Genomic DNA, 20,340 nt, shown 5'->3' with positions numbered 1-20,340 from the left:
GCGGGCTTCCCCGCCTCCTCGCCTCCGTGCGCCCCGCGCTCACTCGGCCGCTGCTCGCCCCGGCGCCCCGCCGCGCCGCGCCTCGGCCGCCCTCTCTGGCCGCGCCTCCTCCCGCCCTCCGGGCCGGCGCTCCGCTTCCCCCTTCCTCCTGCGCCTCCGCCTCCTTCCACACAAATACCAACTCCTCACCCCAAGCCCAGATCTCGCCGCCGCCGCCGCCGCCACACTCCGCTCAGGCTTGGCCTCGCGAGACTTCCGTGCTGCCTCGGCCCGCCCCCACCTCTCTCCTACTCGCCTGTTCGCCCTCTCGCTCCTCCTCCTCTGCCAATCGATCTGCCCGTTCGCCGCAGAGGCCCCGCCCACTCAACTCGGGCTCCTCCCGGATTGGGGCCGACGGGAGGGCCCCCGCGCGCGCTGGCTGGCCGCTGCGCGTGACGTCAGCGCGCCGCCACCGCCGCCGAGAGTCGCGCGGCTCCCGCCGTCCGCGGTGCAACAGCAGTAGGTCCCGCCGCCCGGTGTCTAGGCACCACTCGGCAGCGGGGCGTCGACGCAGCGGCCGCCACCACCTCGGGAGCGGGTGAGCCGAGCCGTCGGCGCGGCCCCGGGCGCCGCGGGGAAGGGGTCTGTGGGGCGGGGCCGGCCGGGCGTGGGATTCTGGTCGGGGGTCGGCCCGGGGTTCGCGCGGGGAAGCGGGCGGCGCGCGCGCGCCGCCCGGGCGCCCCAATAAAGTCTGTTTTGACGAGAGACGCCTGTGCCTCCTTTTTCGCGTCGGACGGCGCTTGCTCTTGACGCCTGACTTCGGATGGGCGATGGCGGCGGAGTGAGGGAGGAGGACCAGGCGAACAAAGGCGGGCGAGCGGGCAGCAGAGGAAACGTCCGCCGGCGTCCGCGGGCCCGCATCTCGCCGCGAGCACCGGGTCCCAGCGCTCTGCTGGGTCCGGGGCCGAGCGCAGGTGGGTTGCACGCCGGGCGGGGCAGCCGGGCGGAAGCGGCGCGCGGAGCCCCCAGGTCCACCGTTGGGAGGATGTCCGTTATCCTTTTGTGACCCGCGGAAACTTGGGACGGAGCCGTTGGGTGCCTGCTTCCCCGTGGATCTTAGAATGACGGGATCCCAGCCGCTAGTCCTACTGCAGCTTAGCTCTTTATGGCTTTCTAAAATGTCTGAGCTTCCCTGTCTTCGCTCTCCAGCCAATCATTGTTTCCCGTGACCACTGTCCTCACCTATTTCTCACTTACATAGCTTCTCCTCCTTATGCTTACCAGGCTTGCATCTGTCTCCTCATTGAAAATTAAACAATTTCCCGCCCTGTTCTCCTTTTTTATATATAGCAGAGCCTGTATTTTTCCTGGCACTAATTAGCGGCAAGTTAAATCTTCCTGAATAGCTAGCTATGTCACAGCGAAGTGGTTTTGCCCTTACTCATTCTTTTGGTCTACCTGATTTAGGGTCTTAAGTAACAGATAAAAAACTGGTTATTAAGAAAATCCTGAAAACCTCGGAAGGTGTGTCTTTGTTGTACTCGTTCGGCCAACTTAAGGGCTGTGTGAATTTCTTAAACATTCTCTACATTTATGTTTGTCTTCTAGTGTTTTTGGGGTTGAAGGCCGTGATTGTTCTGAACTGTAATGTATCAGTCTTAGATCCAACTTGTTAAAACAAGCGTCTTTTTGGGAACTTTGTAGAGAAACTATGCATTCTGATTAAAAAGTGACCTTTATCACTCTCATTTAGTCCCTGCTTATTTTTAAACGTCATTGTACTTGATTTTTGAGAATGTTAGTAGATGGAGTGAAAAATTAGATCATTGCCTCTTTGAATCTGAGTTTTAAAATCTGAGTAATTCCCTGTGGAATGCTGCACCTGCACAGTTTCACAAAGTCAAGCCTGCTGAAATAAGTCATTTCTGGCTTCATAGCTTATAAATTTTGCATAAATATTTCACAAGTGAAAACCAATTGTGGGAGAACTGGTTTTTATGTGGCTTTATTAATTTCACTTTCCCCACTCTCTAGTAATTGATGAGAGGATGTCATTGTAAGTAGTTGGTACTTCTGCATAGATAGGAGAGAGATGGGGAAGTACCCTGTTAGGCAGCCTAGCTTCTGAGTCATAGATCTGTAGACTTCACAATCAGCTGGAGAAAGCTGAAGAGGGTTTAACTTCTCAGGAAGGGTGGTAGGTGGGAGAAAGCACCAAGATGTTCCTTGGTGCTATCTCAGCACCTGCTCCATGAATATCTTTTAAAAATTGCCCCAGAGCAGGTGACCTATTGGATCGCCCTGGAGTTTTCAGTAGTGGGAGATAGTCTTATCTCTCCTCTAGCTGTGGAGTAGCTTATGGATAGACACTCAAAGATACTGTGCTGTATTGGTGCCAGCCTGCTTGTATTTGCTGCTAAAGGTGAAAATCCATTTAAAAGGACAGGTTATAGTGCAGTTCCAGAGCCTTGGGCCTTTTTAGAGGGATCATTTCACTGCTTTTATTCTCTTCTGTTTGAGCAGAGTAATTTGGGGCCTATGAGCCTTCCCTCCAAATTTCTAGAGTCCTTTTGTTTTGGCAACGAGACAAATGACTAATGCCACTTAATTAAACAAGTATTTTACACCCATGTCTGCGTGCTTTTGCCCTTACAGCTGTGAGGGCAGAGATGACTGCTGGGTCTGTGTATAGCTCAATGCCTTGTATGTGGAATGATTGTTTCCTTTTTGGTCCAACAAAACATGAAATTGGTGGTGAGGGTATAGCTCAGTGGTAGAGTGTGTGCTTAGCATGCATGAGGTCCTGGGTTCAGTCCCCAGTACCTCCACTAAATAAGTAAACCTAATTACCTCCCCACCCCAAATAAATAAAAAAGACAAAAACTTTTTTAAAAGGAACTGTAATTTAAAAAAAAGAAAAGAAAAGAAATGGAAGGCGCCATGATGGGAGTTCTGTGTGGTTGTGCTTGTCCATTTCAGGGGTCTAAAAAGCTCCAACCTTGTACAAAGTTTCCAGTCTACCAGAGAAATGAACGTCAACAACTATAGAAGAATAAGCAAGATTAGAAGAATCTTACGAGTTGTGTAAACTTTCTAGACTCTCTGAGAAGTCAGAACTCACTAATGGCTGAGGAGATGTGGTGACCAGTATCCTGCAAGGAATGTGTCCCTTGGCGGGACAGCATAGGGCAAAAGTGTGGACTGTTAACCCACAGGTCTTTAGATGTCTCCTCACCTTCCCCCTTCCTAATAGTTTGCTTCCTGAACTTCCATTACATTTCCAATTGAATGGTGGTTTAAGAAGGGACACGTGGAGAGAGTAGAGGGTGGAAGTGGGTGGAGGAATAAATAGGGTGTAAATTAAAGGATGCCTAGTATCTCTTACCATCCTTCTTTCAGACCACCTTCTCATTTATTAATTATAGGAAGGCTAACTTAAATCCTATTCTACCATATTTCTATTTCTGAGAGATTGGAAATGATTCAGGCAGTGAACCCATGCTAAGTAATTTCCTTTACCACAAAGTAGTTTGGCTGCCTCATGAAATTGCTTTTTGGTTAGTTCTGATGTCTTGTGCTATTGATGTTACTTCTAGCAGCAGGCAGTTGGTGCTGGGCATCCATTACAGTATGGAGAATTATCACTGGGCAGAACCAGCCCAGTCTGTTGTGCAGTTAAGGAAAGCAGCTGAAAGAGGAGCTCTTCAAGGGCACATTGCAAGGTAGTGATGGGGCTACAGGTAGAGTCAACATTTCCTGCATTTTGTTAGGCTACAAAGCCACTGTAACTTTGGGGGTCAGGACCCCGTTCCAGTTCAGATCCATGCTGAGTTTCCAGTAAAATACTTAGAAAAATCAGGGTGGAAATTTGTGTTCATGCATCTAAATTAGTTACCCCAGTTTGGAGCAATACAAGTTAAATGAAGAACTGTAGGCGTGTACATGTTTTCTTAATCTTCTAAACTATAGTTTGTTCTTGATTGTGGAATTTTTGAAACCTGGGCTATTCAAGGGCCCCCCTCCCCCAGTCAATGCATTTATTAGATTTGGAGCTTAAATTGTGGTGAAATGCCCTAACTGCACAAGTTTATAAAGCTCACACCATTAATGCAACAGTCTGTGTCCTTCACTTTTATAAGGTCTCCATCAAACTCTTTGAGGCTAAGTGGCTTAGAACAGTGAATGAATCTGATTATTGCCTGTAAATCTAAGGAAAGTTGAAATCTCTAGTAATAAATTCACCTCATTTTTCTCTACTTTGCCCGTAGTATGCCCTTCCAAGGTAGAGGCCAAATCAACTTATTGGTACTGCAGTTGCTCCTGCCACCTCCCCATCCAAATGAGTGAAGCATGTTCACTTGAACAGGACGAGCAGAAAGTTCTGTCTCAATCCATGGTAGCTTGTTTCATGGCACCCCTGTTGCAACGGAGAAATGCAGGAAGTGACTTATGGGTGCATGTCCGTGAGAGGCAGGTCATTGCCGAGCGGGAAGAGCACCACAGACACACAGCCTCTCGTGGGGAGTGACAGGAGTGATGTGGTGGATTAGGTAAGCGCAGCTGTTTATCCCCGCTTGTCAAGCATCTACTGTGTGAGCTGGAGAGTACAGCCATGAACAAGACGATGTGCCCAGGCAGGAGACAGGCTGCGACCAGAGAGCTCACAGATACTGGTCTACAGTCCACTGGGAAGTCCTGGGAGGAAGTGGAGAGTCTGGGGACCAGAGGGCCTAGCCCAGACTAGTTGGATAAAGGCCTTCCTGAGGAGGGGGCATTTCACCTGGGACTTGAGAGTTGAACAAAGTGCCCAAGCCAGCATTTGGCTGCAAACCAGCTTGCTTTTTCTTTTTTTTTTTTTTTAATGTTAATTTCTATGTAAAAAGGGAGTAGATAAAATTAATTAGGTGATAAATTTATAAATATTTGCCGTAAGTCCATAGCACTCAGTATAAAAGAGCTACTTCTGCCTTGGAAATGTATCAAATTAACAAATTAATCCACTGGAACTGGTATCAAGATGGCTGAGTTGTTCTCAGTACATGGTTACCAGCGTCATGTCTGACTTTTGGTTTTTTCTTTTTCGTTTTTTCCGAGCCATTCCCTGTTCAAAGTTCCCATTTGAACTTGGGGATTAACAGTGGAAATCATTTTGGAGTCCCATGCCTCAGAAGGGAGATCGGCTGCAGAGGTACTGAGGAGGCAAAACTGATCAGTGGCAGGAGCAGACTGGAGTCATTTAAACAGGCCAGGTCCCTACTGTGCCCTTTGTCATCCAGCTGACATCAGCAAAGCCATCGCCTCCATTTCCTCAGCTATAAAACAAGCCTAACAACGCCAGTCTTCGGGCTTCTAGGAGTCAGCTGTGATGGTAAGTTAAATGTGGGACGTGTCATGTCGTCAGCCTCCTCTCTCTGCTCCCTGGTACAGAGCTGCCACCAGACTTACTCGAAACTAATGGACAATTTCAATTTGGGGATTTACAGGATGGGGTGGGAAGGAAGGACTGTTACATTCTAAGCCATGCCGTCCTGTCACCACCTGAGGAACGGATCGAGGGTGTCCTTGCACTGTTCTCCTTACACAGCAGTGTCACTGTGGCAAGAATGCCATCATGAACTGCCTGAATCTTCTGGTGACTTTCTCACCAGGTCATACCCCCGACGGTGCTAACCCTGACAGGGTTCGAGGCTGAAGCCATCATCCCACGATGTCCCTCTGACACCTCCTCTCCCTTTCCGTGCTCACTGCAGACCTGGTGCTTAGACTTCAGTCTTCTCTCTGTCACCTAAGTCGTGCCGGCCCCCCAGGGTTGTCTGAGTCACTGCAGCCGCTCCTGCTCTGCCCTGCGAGATTCCTGTTACCCTCGTTCCCACCTCTTCGGCTGCCACGTCCTGGCCCCTGTCCTTCCTAGGAGCCAACCCACATCTGGAATCTTAAACTCCCAATGTCCTATCCTCTCCAACTCTTCACGCCTTCTTTCCTGCTATCCCTTTATTTCAGCCTCAGGCCTTCAATTTTCTCATCCCTCTTTCCTTCCCCGACTAGAACTCCCTGTTGATGACTAGCATCCTCAGCTTCCTGTACTACTTACATCTGATAAAACATCACACTTGGATCAGCCCACTTTTGCATACTGCTGAAATCCTGGGATCTACTGGAGGAAACACCACTCGTGTATGTAGATTTTAGCCGTGACATACTCATGGTCCCCAGCCCCACCAGGGTACTGTGTTTGATGTCACCGGACAGTTCTTTTGATGTGTCCTGACTCAACCCCCCTTCACCATGTTGCTCAGCAAATTTTCTGAATTACTTTCCTCCAACTCCAGAAGAAATCTGCCTGTGTCCATCTCCCCACCCTCCTCCAATAGTCCAATTCCAGGGCCTCCTACTTCAAGAAAGAGTTGGAGAGGTCAGAATTCATCTCCCCAGATGCCAGCTGTCCCTTTGTGCCATCTCCCCTTCAGATAACTGACGAGCTCCTGCCACTCTTGGCCATGCTCGGCTGCTCCCAGCTGGGCCTGTGTCCTCCACTTGTGCCCAGGCTGCTCCTCGGCTTCCTCTCTGTCCCTGTGCCATCACGTGTCTTCTCTCATAGACCTGCCGTTTGTCCCTGGCTCTTTTCCTTTGGATTAAGTTGCTCCTGGTCTTTAAAAACTGACTCCGAGTCTCCCTGTAGCCACTGCCCGCCTCTTTCCATGGTCAGCTCAGCCTCCTGAACCCAGGCCTACGTCAACAGTCTCTGCATCCCCTGTTGGGCCGCGTCTCCCACAGTCTCCCAGGTGTTCGGCATCCACGTGTGATGCCCGAGCAGGCGCAGGCTCTTCTGACCTCGTTTTCTTAACCTCTCCTGCACCTGATGAGGCCAGCCTCTTGGTCCCCAGATCCCTTCCTTGGCTCTGCTCTCCTTTTTCTCCATCTTCTTGCTTCTGACTTTTCCTCCTCTAGCCCCTCTCCTTATTCTGCGTACTGTCCTGCGTCACCTGATCCGTCCTTATGGCTTAACAGCTGCCTGTGTGCTGACCATTCTTTGCTTCTGTCTCTAGTCTGGATTCTCCCCAGAGCCCTAAGCCCCCATCCACTGTTCCTGCTCATTGTCCCACGGGGTCAGCCTCACAGCCTTCTCTGCTCTACTCTAGAACCCCTCCCTAGTCACCCAGTTGCCCAGGATCGAAATCTGGAGATCATCTTTGAGTCCTCTGGCTCCATAATCCCCCATGTGTAGCCACCAAGTCCTCCTAAATGTTTTTCAAACTTTTCCCCATTTCCGCTGTTACTGTCTTTGTGCAGACCCCGGCTCGCGCTCTCTCTCTCACCTAAACCTTTGCCAACCAGCTTCTCTGCCCCCAGCCCTCTTTTCTGAAGGCTTCTAAATTTTTCTAACACACACATGGAACCACGTTGCTCCAGTTCAAGCCTCTGGGTGCTTCAGGATGGACCAGCTCTTTGGCAAGGCATTCCTAAAGCACTTGCCTCACTCTCCACCCTTCTTGCTACCCCAGATACATGCCCCATGATGGTTCAGACCTTTGCTTTTAGACTGCTTGTTTTCCTCTACCTAGAATATCCTTTCCCACCTCCTTCAACCTCACCCCGCTTCCAAAACAGCTCAGATGACAGCTCTAGGAAGGCTTCCTTGGAACGATATCTCCATAGCGTTCTGCCCAAACGTCTGTCATTGTACTCACGTTATAATGAAGGTGGCTGCACTAACCACAGAGCTGCACATTCTGTGAGGGTAGGGACAGCTTCTCATTTGCCCAATGCAGGACAAGTGGTGGGTCCTGTCTGAGCAGAAACACCTGCTGACGCTAATCCCTGTGTCCTCCACCCCTACTGCCTGTGGAATAAAGTCCAGAATCCTTAGCTAGGCTTTAAGGACACATGGCATGGCAGAAAAAAAATAGGAGCTTTGATTAGACAGACTTGGATTTGAATATTCCACGGTTTATCAGTTAAGCAATCTCAGGTGAGTTTGTTGACCTCTCTGGGCCAGTTTCTGGATCTGTAAAAATAGGACTATTGTTGTTCAAGACTGTTGTAAAGCTTAACTGAAATAATACCTACAAGCTCCTGGAAGCATTATACTGTTTTTCTCTCTCTCTTCTCCTCCATCCTCCCCCCACCACATCGACCTCACGAAAGTTCCATTGTTGGTAAATATGCCCTTTGCTTTTCCATGTCTTTGCTCACACCCCGTTCATTAAGGAATGCCTTCCTCCTGTCTACCAGCCTCTCTGCTCAGTTTAGATGCTGCCTCAAGGCATGCCCACGCCCTCCAGTTCCAAATAACCCCTCCCTGGTCTCCTGTTCCCCAGCCTGTAATATAACGGCCATAGTACACATAGTATTCCCAACTTGCTATCAGCTAGAGCTGTCTTTGACTTTAATTACTTTAATTACTTGTTCCTGAGTTGGAAGCATCTGGAAGGCAGGGATGTTTTCTGCTTTTTTGTAGCTATTCAGGGCCTGGAACATACTAAGAGTTAAATGGTTGTTTACTTTGATGGGGGGCTGGAGAGGGAAAATGGGAGGTAGACGAGAAAATGCTGTTTCATGGGCTAAGCTGGGTGTCAGAGCCTTAGCTTAATCAAACTCTTCGGGACCTCTGAGTTTAGCTTACTTGTCCTTAAGATTTTTTGAGTAATACAAATTTCCGCATTTGCAAGCAAATAAACAAATGTCTGGAAACGACATAATTCTAGAAAATTCAAACAGTGAGAAGTCATTAGTGTATAATGTAAAGAGACTAAAGAATATTGCTTGCCCCAAACTACATGAAAGTGTATATTCCTAATTATTTCTCAAAAATGTATCCAGGAAGGTAACCCTTTACATAGACTGCTTTAGAAAGATAATCTTATCCTGACCGGCTCCCATTGTAGCCACCACAACAAAGAGGGAGTCCGTGTAGAAAGACCATTTCCTGTCAAAATAAATGCCTTATTGATTCCTGTATTAACCCAATAGTTAGCCGGTAACAATGCTGTTTGGGTAACAGCAGAGAGAGGTGCTTTATAGATCTGCTCACACTTCTCTTCCAGCCAGTAAGTGGCAATTTCTCTTGGACTCTCTGCTCATCTCCCTTCCCTTCCCCCCACCTCCCCAAAACTGCTGAATTCTAGATGCAAAGCCTACTCGACAAGAGACTAGACTAGAACCAATCCATTTCTGGCTTCAACCTGAAGCGGGTGTAGCCATGTTCAGTGGTGACTCCACGGTGTCAGGACCCGTTAGAACTCATCCCTTTCAGTCTCAGACCAGCCACTGCTTGCTTTCACACGTATGGAGCTTTTAAATCGCATTTCCCATCCTATATTCAATCTGTTGTTTTTTTAGGATCCTAATTTAGTAACTTACATGTTACCTATCAGACATAAACCTTCATCTGATTGGCTGCATCTGTCATAGGAACCTGTGGAGTTGGGAGCCATCTTGACTGTCATCCAGCAGGTCATCCTGCCAGCTCGCTGTTAGCAGCTCACTCTCACATGGCCTGTATTTGCATAAGCTGGTGTTAGACATCATGAATACAGTCTAGAAACCACCTCCAGGAGTGGTTGAAGATGTTACTGTATGTCACACAGAAGCATGCGTGCCGATTTGTTTAGCAGAATACATTGGGTCCCTAGGGCATGCACTGTTGCCTGGCCAGTGACCACTCCTCCCAGCACCCAGCACTCCCTCCTTACAGAGCCTCACGTTTTCCTTCATATAGCATCCTTGGGGAGGGGATGGAGTTCCCTAAGCTTGGGGGATACATCACGATTGGCTAAACAGCCCAGGCAGCTTTATTTCCTTTAGCCAGTGTTTAATCTGAGAAGGAGATGAGACTGTGACCCGGTTCTGGCCGATGAAATGTCAAGGAAAATATGTGTTCTTAGAGAGGCTTATCTTCCTGCCTGCCCTAGAGCTGGTGTGATGGCTAGGACTGTGGCATTATCTTACAAGTGTGAGGAAAAGGCTAAGAGAATTGCAGAGTCAGTGGTCAGGCCCTGTGGAGCCGTGAACCCGCTGCTACCACTGGCCTCGTGTAAACCCTCGTCCTGGAGTGCCAGTAACTTGCAGGGGCCCATTCTCACCACATTGCCACAGGTGAGACTGTAAGTGGTTTCCCCAGGGCAGGGGTGAGGGGGGACAAGAGGATGGGGAGTGGGATGGCGGGAATGGAACATCGAAGAAGGTTAGTCTTCTGCTTGTCTAAAGTGTTTGCTCTTGGTAATTTCACTGTCCACCCATATGGAATGTTATAAAACCATAATTTTGTATGTAATGGTTTTTAATTTTGAAAATGTTTTTAATATGAAAAATGCTATGATAAAATCATAAGCAAAAATATAGCACCTTGTGTATAAGTTATAATCCTTTTTTGGGAAAAAGTATAGAAAAAATTGGAACATTAATATGTCAAAACAATGTCATTTGCTTCTGGGAACTAGGATTTGGGGCAGTTGGTTTCTTTTTTGACTTTATATTTGTGTGCCATTATTACATACGTATTTTCCTTTTTCATTTTTTTTTTTAATGGAGATACTGGGGATTGAACCCAGGACCTTGTGCATGCTAAGCACACACTCTACCACTGAGCTATATCCTCCTCCCCCTTATTTTTCAGTTTTCTAATTGTAAAAGACAAAGCTTGCCATCTTAACCATTTGTAAGTGTGCCATTCATTGGTATTAAGTACACTCAAGTTGTTGTGCATACATCACCACTATCCATCCCCAGAACTAGAATTTTCATCTTGTAAGATTGAAACTCCATTCCTGTCCCCATTTCCCATTTCCTGAGAGTAGAGCTCAGTGGTAGAGTGCATGCCTAGCATGCATGACTTCTTATCCCCGAAAATCTCCCCTAGAACACTTTGGCCTCCACATCTCTGAAACTGCCCTGGGGAGTCAGTCACTGTGTCCCCACAACCCCGGGCATCCCTTTAATGTACTCACTAGGTTGTGGTGACATCATCCGTCTCCCCCAGCGAACTATCCAGAAAACAGTGAGCTCAGTTCGCTGACGATCAAGTGTTCCCACGTGGCAGCCACCCTGCTGGGCACCCAGAGTTCAGCCAGAAACAAGCCACTGGGTACCAGATGCTCTTCATGGAACCTCTCTTTTCAGGTGGAGGAAGTGGTGTTAGAATTCACTGGCTTGGTGGGAGTTGTAGAATTGAGTCCAGAGACCCCAGAACTGGTTTAGTCCAGCCCCCTGAGGCACCCAGATGAGGCGGTCAGGTGGTAGGTTGGAGGGAAAGTGCCTTTCCTGCTCTCAGCCTCCTGGATCGCCATCACCCGTGAGCTCTGATCGTGCAAGGTGTCCCTCCCCCGTTGCAGTCCTGCCAGGTATTCTACCTTGACCTTGTTCAGATGTGCCTTGTCCCTCCCTGCCTTGCCTTCCCCCTGGAACGTCTTCCTCCCCAAGCTCCGCCTCTGGACGCTGGACCCTTCAACTTCCACATCTGAGGCCACCTCCTCAGCATTCCAGCCCAACATAAGCCCTCCCTCTTTGAGCAACTGTGGTCTCCAGTCAGCGTGGTGTTTATGTTACATGTAGCTTCAGGCTTGGAATTGTGCTTGTATGTGTATGTTGAAACCTCCCCCTCCTCCCTCCCTCCATTCCGCTCCCTCCTCCTCCTCCTCCTCCTCTCTCTCTCTCTCTCTCCCTCTCTCTCTCTCCCTCTCCCCCCCTCTCCCTCTTTCCCCCTCTCTCTCCCTCCCTCCCTCTCTCTCCCTCCTTCCCCACCCCCTTCCCTCCTTTCTCTGTCTTTCTGTCTCTCTGTAGGTATCTTTCTGTTATGTGAGCTTGAAGAAAGGAATGGGAGGATACCACTCATTAGTTAGTAATGGTTACCTTAGGCCAGGGAGAGCCTAAAGAATTAGAAACAAACTTATCTGTTGAACTCTGAGCTAGTGCGTGAAATAAGAGGCCCTGAAGCTAGAAGGAGCCAGGCAGCGCACATCTGGGTCACTAGGAAGCGGGTTGAAAAGTGAATCGAGTCTCTTTGCCCTGGTTATGGATTACGTCAGTGACCGGGGCAGAAGAGTTGGAGGCTGCTTCCAGAAGCCAGAAGAGTGGCACATCCTTGATATTTACGGTGGGCTGAATAGAGCTCTTGTGTAGGGAGAACGCGGTCCTCTGCCCCCCCCCCCCCTCGCTGCCTCTGCTGGGCTGCGTTGCCCACTGTTTCCCTGTCTCTCTGCCCCAGCCCTCCCTCCTCCTTGTCCTCTCCTTTTTGCATCTTGTCTCGCAGGCTTCTTCCCTCCTTGCACTTTCCTCTCTGTGTTTGTCCTTTTCCCTTTTCTTGTGCCCGGATGTCTTCCCTCCCCTGCTTCACTGGGCTCCTCTCTTTTTTGTATAGTTAACACTTCACACTGGTTCTATCTATCAGCTGTGGCTTTATGTGTTACTAATAGAGCAGTAGATGAGTTATGGTTTGGAGCTTCCCCCCCTAGAAAAATTCTAGCCCAGGTTATTTTTTTTCAGTCAATGGGCTTTCATTGATTTTTCTCCCCCTGGATCATTGCTCTTCTACAGAAAAGCTCCCCACCGTCCCAGGGGAAAGGAGGCTTCTGAGCTCTGCGGGAGCTGAACCTGGCCCTCCCCTCATCATCGTGCTGCCGCTTTCTTTCCTCCTCCCCATCAGTCCCTGGACCAGCAGTGTCAGGTCTGTGGGAAGTTCTCCTCTCTCCTGCCCGCCTTGGTCCTGGGAATGGGGTGTGCTGGGCACTGCTTCTGGGACTGCAGAGACCAGGATGATAAAAACTGTTTCCCAGACGCCCTGGTAGCTGGGGTTTGGGGTGAAAATCAAGTTCCTTCAATCAGACGCCCAATTTTGGAAGGCCGAAGTAAAGTGTTAAAGCTGCGGTGCATGCAGGTGTACTCAGTGTGTAAATGACAGGCCAGGGTTAAGGCAGGGAGTGGTGATGCTAGCTAGTTTGCTTTGGGAATTGGAAAGACAGAGGCTGTGGAGAGGAGTCGCGTTCAGCCTGTTTCTCATATGAAGCATCTCTCCGTGCAAGGCTTCCCAGGACTTTGTTGTCTGGCGAGATCGGAGAGACACCAGTGCATTGCTTATCCATGCCTCCGCTTTCTGAATGCCAGAGGCAGTCAGCAGCACCAGCCGCACTGTTTTCTTATGCCTGGGGCACCACCGTGCTGCACACCCTTGAACTCGGCATTCCCGCTGGTGGCCTGATTCCCCACTTTCCTGGTCTGGGCCCTTGTTGGGAAGTCAGCCATTCTTGGATCTTTGGCCCATTGTTTTCAGCCCATCCGATGATTTTGTAAACTCACTCATTGTGTCAACTCTGTCCATTTAAAATATCACCACTGCAGAGAACGTGCTGAGGACTAAATGTTTCCCTGATTGAAATTCATGTGTTAAAATCCAGTCCCCAAGGGGATGGTATTGAGGTGGGGATGTGGGGGGTGATTAGGGCAGGAGGGTGGAGCCCTTGTGAATGGGATTAGTGCCCTAATAACGGAGAGCCCATGGGAGCCCCTCTGCTCCTTCTGCTCTGCAGCCCAGAAGAGAGCTCTCACCAGGACCCGGCCACACTGGCACCCTGATCTGGCTTTCAGCCTCCAGAATTGTGGGAAATAAATACGTCGGTTATAAGCCACCTGGCCTGCGGTACTTTATTATAGCGCCGGGACTGACCAAGACAGAGCCCCTCTCACCACCTGCTGAGCAGCCTCCCCTCCCCGTTATCCCTTCCCCAGTATCTCAGTGTGTAGTTCTGAACTGGTTCTTGTGCCTGTAGTGACGTCCTTGAGCACAGGCGCTGTGTATCGGTTGTGCCTTCTGCACAAGGACAGGAGGACGTGGAAGAGCACGTCCCCACTGCTGAGTAGAAGTCACCTTGGCCACACCCACCTCACAGCAGCACTCCGGGCGAACTGCTGGTATCCCAGGCCAGGGGCTTACTGTGGGAGCTGTCCTGACAGTGACTTCCGTCCAGGAGTCTCTGTCTTTCCAGTTTCCCACGGGCCCTCGGCGTCAGGGAGAGGGTAGAACTGAGTAGCGCCGCCACTTCCTGCTTTAAATCCCGCCTGTCTTTTACACACTGCGTACTCCCTGGGTGGTTTTAACTGGCCAGGCCCCTCCACTAAGCCTAGTTGCTGGTTGGTTTTAGAAGGTTCTGATCCCACCAGCAACCCAAACCCATCAAAGAACTTTAGCAGGACCTGTGTCTTGGGTGTGACTTTTTGTCCCAAGGGCAGGTTTCTAGGCTTCCCTCAGGGACAAAGAAACTACTCTGCCTTAAAGGAGGCTGGAATCTGTATTGGCTTAAAAGTTGTAAGACAAATATGTGCTATCTAGCGTGGAACAGCTGTCTCAAGATGAGGTGAGGTGAGGAAGCCGCCTGGATTTGCAGGAGAGGTAAGGGGGGCAAACTGGATGGAGCCGACTTCCTGGAGCTCCTACTAAGCAGTCCCTTTCCGTGGGAATTTGTCCTTCAAAACGACCTGGAGTGGGTGATAAAGGAGTGAAGTGGGACAAAGGGTGTGAAGACGGGGGGGAGTGGAGGCTGAGCAGCCTGCGCTTGTGTTGGCTCGTGGGCTCACGTGGCTTTGGACCCTGGGTCTGGAGCCCCACTCTGCTTACTTTCTGGTTGTGGAGGGAAACACTACAGGGACCGCTGCAGTGAGCGTGGGAAGCCCTGCAGCTGGTGGGCTTTGGCCATGGGTGAGCTGGACTTCTCCAGCGCCTGCCCCTCCATCTCTCAAATTCTTTGCTTCCATTGCTGTGTCTTAAATGCAATCTGAGCAGGAAACCGAATAGGAAGAACAGAGCTGCCCCTGCTTCAATCATTACTCCTTACTAGCTGTGCGACCTTGGACAAGAGACCTAACGTCTCTGAGTCCCAGTGGGGAAACAGGCCTGGCTTTCAAGGTGGTTGTGAGAATGAAGTGAGGTTTTGTGTGTAAAGCACCTTAGCTTGGCGCCAAGGAGGGAGGGGCAGGTGCTAGGCCACAGTCAGAGACCTGGGTTCCGTTTATCTCCGCTAACTCCACGTGGCTTTGGATAGGTCCTCTTTAGGCTGAAATGGGCATATTTTACGGTACTATGAAAAGTATCCCAGCAAGTCACAGTGTGGCCCATTTCTGCTAATTTCTCATAGGCTTTTTTTTTTTTTAGGTTCAAAAGAACATTTATTTAAAATGTGAAAAGATCTCATAGGCTTTTATCTGTAACATGCAGAAGCATTCAGGGGCTCAGGACCCAGGGTGGAGAGACTGCAGACCAAGGAGCACCCCTTAGCAGGACTGGGGAGGGGCTCCCTCTACCCAGCATCTGTGTTGAGGCCTTCTGGCCTCGTGGAAGACAGCTGTCAGCCCAGGAGCTGGTCACTAACTTACCCTGGAGCTCGTGAGCCCCTGGGGCAGGGGGCCACCTCTTTCACCGTGTGCCAAGTCAGTCAGAGCACAGGAAATTCAGGAAATGGTAGTTGATCCAAACAGATGTGAGTGGCCGTGGGCGGACAGGCAGCTGCCTTGAAGCCAGGTCTAGCCTGGGCCCAGCAGGTGCATGAGCAGGTGCTGTGCTTTGGCCGGGTGCTGCTGTCTGCTCTGACAGTGACAGCAGTGACAGCCGGGCCTGGCTGGGGCCCCTCAGGATGGGGCTTGCAGGTGAGTCCAGGAAGCCAGGGTGAAGCGCTGAACAGAGCAGAATGGTGGGGGCTTGGAGCTGTAGGGACGTTGTCTCTGGTGCACCCGGGCTGGTGGCTGAGCCCAGCTGGCTGTATCACCCTCAGGAGAGTCATCTCCCGGAAGCATGGGGAATGGGAAGGGGATGTAACCTTTGTACTCACTCCAGAAAGGCTTGAGGGGGCTGTTGGGTGCCAGATGCCGTGCCATCATCCGAAGCGGCTGGGCACCATTCCTTCCATTCCACACAGAAGGAAGCTAAAGCCCAGAGGAGAAGGGACTTGCCTGGTGTCAAGCAGCTAGTAAGTGGCAGAGCCAGAATTCAAACCCCACTGCTGGCTATTGAGGGGTTTTCTTACTTTTTTTTTTCTTCTGGATTATTCTCAGGAGAGCAATTACAGGGTCAAAGCACTGGAACACTCTCATAGACCTTGATATGTAATGATCAAATTTTGCCCCCAAAGGGATGCACCAACTTAGAAGGCCAGCAACAATGGACCAGTTTCACCTGAAAATGATCTCCCCCATAAAACCACTGCTGCACCCCAGAGTCTGTGCCCTGTCCTGACCACGACCCTGCCTTCTCCTTGCAGGTAACTCCAGTGCAGTGTTGTGGTACAGCCTGTTGGGGCTTTAACTGGGATGGCATTGAACTTATGTAGCATGTAGGGAGAGTGGATCTCTTTATAATGAATGTTAAGTCTCCCAATCCATGGACATGGTATATCTCACCACTTACGGAGGCCTCTTTATCTCAGTTGAGTTTTATGATTTTCTCCAGAGACCTTGTACATGTTTTTAAGAGGCCTGTGTTTGATGTTCTTGTAAGTGGTTGTTCTTACTTCATTTTCTAATTGTTACAGCTGGAATTTTTTTAATGTGGGTGGGGGTTTTTTTTATGTTGATTTTTATATCCAGCAACCTTGCTAAACCCTTGTGTTCTAGTAACTTATCTGTTGGTTCTGTGACTTTTCTATCATCTCTAAATAATGACAGTTTTGTTTCTTTCTTTCGGATCTTTGTACCTTTTTTTCCTTGCCCTACTGCTCTAGCCAGGACCTCCAGTATAGTTTGAACCACACTGGAAGTGATAACAATGGGCATCTTTGTTGTGTTTCCATTCTTAAGGGAAAGCTTTCAGTGCTCCACCACCATATGTGATGCTTGTCACAGGGTTTTGTAGCTTCCTACCCTTTAGCAGGGCAAGGAAGTCCTGACCATTTTTAGTTTGCTAACATTCTTCTCATGAATGGATCTTGAATTTTACCTGCAATCGTAGAGAAGATGGTGTGACTTCTTTTTTTCTGTTAAAGCAACAGATTATGCTGAGTTTTCCAATACTGAACCCATCTCCTTGCACCCTGGGGATTAACCCAGCTTGGCTGAGTTGTTTTATCCTTTTCACATATTTCTGGATTCAGTGTGTTAATCATGTAGGATTTTTTGCAAATATTTCCTGAATGAGATGTCCCTGTACTTTTTCTTTTCACGTTTCCCTTATCAGGTGTTGATGTCAAGGTGTGACAGAATGAGTGGGGCAGTTCCCTCTTCTTCTGCAATCCGAGTTTGGGTAAGAGTAGAACTCTTTGTTCCTTAAATGCATGTGAGAGTCACAGGGGAAGCCATCTGGGCTGGCAGTTTGCTCTCTGGGAAGTTCGACTCCTGATCAACTTTCTCTGTCTAAAATGTCATGCCTTCCTTTCCATCCTCCCAGACCAGACTACCTCACAGCTGGGCCACTGTGGCACCCTAAGGGGTACTGCCCTGGGCTCCCCCAGCTAGTCTTCCCAAAGCTCCACCTCAATCCTAGCACTCTCCTGCCTCAGACCATCCACCGGTCCCCACCGCCCCCAGGTGAAATCCAGATCTACAGCAAGATGCTCGCGGCCCTCAGCGGTGCCCAGACTGCCTGTCCACCCTTCCCTAATGCTGTCCCCGGCTGAGCTTGTGACCCATCTAGTGTCTGTCCATGAAGATCCCTACAAAAGTCTGGTCCATCCCGACCCCTTTGCCACTAATGTCGCCTCTTCCAGGAAGCCTGCCCCTTCCCTTTAGCTGTGGGTTCCCTCCGTCCTGTAGCTCTCTCTTTCTGCACAGTATCAGAACTGCTTTGGGTAGAAGTTTTCTCTAGTCAAGTGGATATTCCAAGAGGACAGGCATTGTTTATGATAGTTCACTTATTCTGTCAACAAACTGTACCAGCCATCATGTTTGGTGCTGGGATATATCAGTAACTAAGACAGACAGGTTCCAATCATATTGGGACTTTCCAGTGAGGAGGAAATAAAACAGCTTGCACTGTACAGATATGAGTATAAATAAAACAAAATTAAATCTCCCCAAATCTCACTGATAACTATTGGGGCATTTCTTCCCAACTTTAAAAATACATTAGTAACCTACCTGAATGGGTATATACTATCCTATTTTACAGATGAGGAAACTGAGGCACAGAGCACTAAAGTCAAAGATCACAGGAACAACTGAGATCTGGATTTTAACTCAGGCAATCTGGTTCTGAGATCCCCACCATACCCTACGCTACCCTACTCCTACCAGCTCTTTAAAAAATATAGTTGAAGGTCAAACTATGTGTCCCTGTTTGGGGGCCCAAATTTTTCATTTCTCTTACAACATACATCTTACCTTGGGAACACAGAAATGTGCATTCTGGCCCCTACCTTGGTATCACACATCACAGGCTCTACCTACTGCCTTCTCAGGGAGTCCAGGGGCCTGGGTCCTCCTGTCCCTGCCACCAAGTCACTGTGTGACCTCAAGCTAGTCACTTGGCCTCTCTGGGCCTCAGTTTTCACATCTGTAAAGAAGAGCTGAGATTCTGTCACATTACAGCTGGCCTTGAGGATCCCTCTGTTGAGGGGGTGGCATCCCTGGGACCTCTGCCCAGTGCTGGGCCTCCCTAGGCTGTGCCCTGCCTTGTCTTTGTCTTGGCTGTGCCCACCTCCCTCCCGCATGGCCCACACAGGCTTGGCTTATCTGAGTCCGTAGGCCCCTTGGCAGCGGCTGGGCAATCGCCCCCACAGGCCAGAGGAAACCTGCACCAGCCAGCATCCCACAAAGGCGATGGCCCCAAAGCAAGCACATGTTCTGGACACCACGCCCCCTCGCCTGTCAGGCAGCTGCTCAGGATGGGTGACAAGGTGAGTGGTGCTGCAGAGCCTGGGGCCACCTGCAGCATTAGGCTGCTCTGAGGGACTCCGCCCCTCCTTCCTGCCTCAGCTTAAACACATGAACAGTGTAGTAGTGTATTTTATTAGCACATTAAATAAGACTAAAGCTGCAAGTCTAAAATTCATCTTGTTGAAGTAGCAGTGAGTATAAATGATATCTAGAAATTTTGCTTCAGTGAGCACGTGATTTGAAAATATCTGGATTTCTGTTGTTGACAAAGTCACAGATGCAGCAGACACCACTGAAGTTTTGTTCCCCCTATTCCTAATTGATAAAGTAAATAGTAGTCAGAGGTGTGTGGAAATGAGGATGTAAAATTTTTTCTGTTCAATTTCAGAAACCCCTGAATTCTATCCTTTGGTCTCCCCCTCTTTTTGTAGAACTGAGGTTAAAAACCCTGCTGTGGGTAATAGGCTTGTGTCAGAGGGGCTATGAGAACAGTGGGAGGGGTGAGGGGCAGAGGGAGGAAAAGCCTTCATGATTGGGTGGGTCTACTTAAAACGGAAGCACAGGGCCAAATTTTACACCTCTGGGCCTTTGCACATGTTGTTCCCGCTGCTAGGCCTTTCTATCCCATCCCCTTGCCCCGTCTGCCACCACCAACTCCACTGTCTCCTTGGAAAGCCTCTTCTTGCCCCAACCCCAGTGTGGAATCCCCCTCACTCTAGTCCTGACTGTCTGACCACCTCTTCTGAGAGCATCTGCATTGATTTCAGGGGTTTGCAGTCAGTTCAGGCTCTCCTGCTGGACTCACCCAGACAAGGACTCAGCCAGGGCTGCTCCATCTCTGGGTCTCCAGGGCCCAACTCAACACCAGTGCTCAGCAGGTGTTTGTTGAATGAATGAATAACAAAGTCATGCCCTGCCATATTCTCTAAGCTCCTTGCAGGGCTGACATTTCAGAGAGGACTGCCTGCAATGATGTGTGTGTTACCTTCCTAATATGCTTTTTTAAAAAAGTTTTTTTTTAAAGCAAGTTAAAAACAATATATAACCACAAAGGAATATTATATGGCCATAAAAAGAAATGAAGTCCTGACACATGCAACCATATAGATGAATCTTGAAAACATCATGCTAAGTGAAAGAAGCCAGCGACAAAAGGCCACATATTGTATGATCCAATTTATTATTTTTTTGGTATGATTCAATTTACATAGAATGTCCAGAATTGGCAAATCCAAAGAGACAGAAAGCAGATTAGTTGGGGGTGGGAAATGGGGCATGAATGCTACTAGGTACAACATGTTAGGGTGTTGAAAATGCTCTAAAATTAGTGGTGATGGTTGTGGAACTCTGAATATACTAAAAACCAGTGAATTGTACACTTTAAATGGTGAATTCTAGGCTATGAGAATTGCATCTCAGTAAATGTGTTATTAAAAAGTATATATGAAAACATCTACATCTTTGTCAATTTCCACATGTTCCTGCAATGTGGTCCCTGCTTAGAGCTGGGCAGTGAGATTATAGATGTATGTGTGTTTTGGATTTTCTGCAATAAACTTACTACATTTGTAA

The 20,340-nt window shown here is 49.1% G+C and overlaps 1 long non-coding RNA gene across 6 annotated transcripts; it reads left to right on the top strand.

Annotated features, from left to right (window-relative positions):
- The first annotated feature begins 28 nt into the window (after positions 1 to 28).
- On the top strand, positions 29 to 20,340 carry LOC116153617 (uncharacterized). Of its 6 annotated transcripts, XR_010381080.1 has the most exons (5): positions 29 to 5,347; positions 12,511 to 12,640; positions 16,092 to 16,220; positions 17,132 to 17,197; positions 17,342 to 20,340. It is a non-coding gene; the product is annotated as an uncharacterized LOC116153617 (long non-coding RNA). The 6 variants fall into 6 exon arrangements; XR_010381082.1 differs by having other exon boundaries at positions 29 to 577; positions 4,248 to 5,347; positions 16,092 to 20,340; XR_010381079.1 differs by having other exon boundaries at positions 29 to 953; positions 4,248 to 5,347; positions 16,092 to 20,340.

The sequence above is a fragment of the Camelus dromedarius genome, chromosome 5, assembly GCF_036321535.1.
Source record: "Camelus dromedarius isolate mCamDro1 chromosome 5, mCamDro1.pat, whole genome shotgun sequence".
NCBI classification, from domain to species: domain Eukaryota; kingdom Metazoa; phylum Chordata; class Mammalia; order Artiodactyla; family Camelidae; genus Camelus; species Camelus dromedarius.
The sequence above is the reverse complement of the archived record's forward strand: the minus strand, read 5'-3'. Positions and strand labels throughout refer to the sequence as shown.